The following is a 3,569-nucleotide window of genomic DNA, read 5'->3' as shown; positions in this document are numbered from 1 at the left end:
ATATGCTATGAGAGGCAAGAACAGGACCTAAGAGGACACAGGAGGTGAAAATGAGGGAGGGGGAGTCAAAAGGAAAGGGGGCCTTTGGCAGATGTGTGATTTGGAAAAAAAAAAACAGGAATCGGGTGATAATGTGGAAGGAAAAGAACTAATATACTTTACCACAAATTTCTGTTCAGAATTTGACAGCTCTGATTTCTTTAAACCTTTTGGAATTTCCCTACAGCCTTTCAACATATTGTGGTTCCCAACTTGAAGACATTTGACAAAAGGGTTATGAATGAACAATGGAAAAACTCCGTGCTCCAAACCTGAGATCAAAAAAGACTTTATTTCTGACATTTCCTACTTTAAAAAAGAAACCCCTTTTTTCATAGGGAGCACTAAACAATGAGAACAAATTTATACTTTCTAAATTTTTCTCATGAAAACCCCTTTCAGATGCATGCTCAGATTTAAGGGGGATATGAAATGTCTCCAAATGCCAATTTGGAATTTTATGCAAATCTTAGAATCATAGACATCTAGATATGGGAGGTACCATGTAAGTCAACTCATCTGGAGTCCACCTGCCGCAGGACAGCCTCCTACCTGTATAACATCCCTGGTTTTTTTTAACATCTTTATTGGGGTATAATTGCTTTACAATGGTGTGTTAGTTTCTGCTTTATAACAAAGTGAATCAGTTATACATATACATATGTTCCCATATCTCTTCCCTCCTGCGTCTCCCTCCCTCCCACCTTCCCTATCCCACCCCTCCAGGCGGTCACAAAGCACCGAGCTGATCGTCCCTATTAGATGCTAAATGAGCCTCTGCTTCTATACATGGAGAACTCAATGGTTCCCAAGGCAGATCATCCCTTTGTGAGAAGCTATCATGTCAGAAGATTCTGTATTGAGTCAAATCTACCCCCCTCCCTTCACCCCAATGTTTACCAATTGGATCTAGTTTTGTCCTGTGTAACTTCACATCATAACTCTAAAATTAATAACTCTTCTACAAAATTGCCCTGAAAATATGTGAAGACAGCTCTCATTTCCCCCACTAATTTTCTCTTTTCCAGGTAAAGAGATAGCTCCCCTTTCTGCATCCATTCCTCAGTTGTATAATTTCCAGATAATTCTCCATCCCCATAACACTGTAGTAGTTTCTTTCTTCCTTCACTTTTTTTTTTTCCCTCTCTTTTAAAGGGCAAACTTTCCTAGAAGAGCAAACAAAATGTTCTTTTCTAAGATCTGATTGGGCTTAACCATTCCATACGCATTACGGCGTATAATAGTGGACTATAAAATGTTTTATTGCTTTGCATTTGAATAGAGGATGACTGCTTTTGTTAAGCAAGCTCTTTCCAAACAAGTCATAATAAAAACTTTATAGCATCCCACTTCATCACATAACTTTTTAATGCTTCTCCTTTTGTTTGGTTTTGGTTCTGGTTTTCAGTCCTTCTTCACTTTTTTTTTTCCCCCCTGATGTATCAGAGTTATTCTGGAAATTCCCATGGAGAGTTTCAAGTTGGAAACCTGGTCCTAAAACGTCTTTTCCTTGAGACCGTCTCCTGGGTTTGGACTGTGAATCAGACTGTGGAAATGATGATGCCATCTGCATGGTAGGGCCCAGTGCAGTGCATATGGGCAGTATAAAGTCAGTTTATATATGGCTTGAAATTGTATCCCAGGGTTTGGAAAATGCAGAAGTTTATGTGATGGATTTCATGACCACACATGAGGTGTTGTGGAGATACATATGTATCTTAAAATATACATAGCTACAAGAATATACATGTCTGTATATACCTATAATGGAAAGCTTTAAGCTATCAAAGGCTTCAGGCAAATATTTTACAGCTATCTAATAGCGGGTATTTATAACTTAACCTCTTGACTTCAGAAGTTGAGATTTGGCACTACAAACACCAAGTAAATACCAGCCATGATTAGTGTAGGAAATTCATTCCATTGGCACCAGATAATTAAGGTGGCCTTACTTTAAACATTTGTTCGAACGTGTAAAGGGAGTACTAGCATTTTTAAAGCACCAGGACTGATTTTGAGATGCCTCTCTCTGGGATTCTGATTTTAAACACTTATTTTGGGACTTAACCAAAAAAAAAAAAAAAAAAAAAAGTCTGTCTATGAAAAAAGTAGGATAAGTTAAAAGATTTAATGAATCCTTTTTCCTCTTCATCACCCACACCCGCTCCCTGAAATATTATCAGTATTTGTGGGTATGCTGGGAATAAGAAGATAAGCCTGTCAGTTTAACTTCAGTTAGAGGGAAGGACTCTGTAACTACTTGAAGGTATCAAATCAGGAACAGTTGGAATAGCAAGCTTGATTAAAGACAGCTAACATCATTTCAGGAAGGGGAGTCGTGCTGAACTAATTTGTTGGAATTCTTTGAGGAAATCACTGCCCCAGTGAGCTGGCTGGGGGAAGGGAGGAGATTATAGACTGAGTTTTTCAGAAAGTGCTCTACAGAATTCTCCACTGTTGGTGAAAATGTTTAAGGTCTGAAGTCATACAAATGCAGGACAATTGGCATATTGGACTAAAAACTGGCAAAAGGGGAGGAAAGAAATGGTAACTATGAACAGAAATGTGTCAGCCTTGAACACAGTATCATAAGAGGGATCAGAGAAGCTGCATTTGGCAGACGAATGGGGCTTTCCCAGGACACCAAAGGTGTCCCTCTGGGAGGTTTATATAAAAGGGAGTTGGGGTGGTGGGTGGGAACTCTTGGAAGAACTGGGCCACAAGCAGACAGACTCTTTTGTGGGGACTTTACCTCCAGTTGGAAGGACTCTGCATTATCATGTCCTGGTTGTCAGCCTGAGCTACATAGCACATTTCTTTCTTTCTTCTTCTTTTTTTTTTTTTTTTTTGGAGAGTCTCCAAAACAAATATACTAAGCAATTCTCTTTGATTTAAAACCTACCATAGCATGAACCCAGAGCAATCTAGATATATTCTAGGATGAAACTACCTTTTCCCCTTTCTGAAGTTGTTTAAAGAGATATGAGAATTCATAAAACAACATTTTATACCTCACTTTCAGTGATTTAATATTCTGTTTCCTACAGAGCCACAATTCTGACTAGGGATTATGTGGCCCTTTCCACTCCATCCACCTCCAAACTTTCCCCTGATGCGGCTGTTTCTCTGCTCGTTAGTGTCTTTGGCAGAGTCCAGAAAGGAAAACCAAGGTTGATCAAAATTAATTTGTTTCTAGGCCTTGTATACTTTCTACAAGACAAGGTGAAACTCTCGGGGAATAGTCGTTAACCTTCCTTTGAGTGTTTTGTTTTGCAGGATTATGGGAAGAAAATCCCCTGCCCACGTAGAGAATGGACTTGAGGACACAGGGAGGTGGAAGGGTAAGCTGGGACGAAGTAAGAGATTAGCACTGATATATATACACTACCAAATGTAAAATAGATAGCTAGTGGGAAGCAGCTGCATAGCACAGGGAGATCAGCTCCATGCTTTGTGACCACCTAGAGGGGTGGGATAGGGAGAGTGGGAGGGAGATGCAAGAGGGAGGAGATAAGGGGATATATGTATAT

The sequence above is a fragment of the Stenella coeruleoalba genome, assembly GCF_951394435.1.
Source record: "Stenella coeruleoalba genome assembly, chromosome: 11".
Classification (NCBI taxonomy): domain Eukaryota; kingdom Metazoa; phylum Chordata; class Mammalia; order Artiodactyla; family Delphinidae; genus Stenella; species Stenella coeruleoalba.
This window is presented reverse-complemented; position numbering follows the sequence as displayed.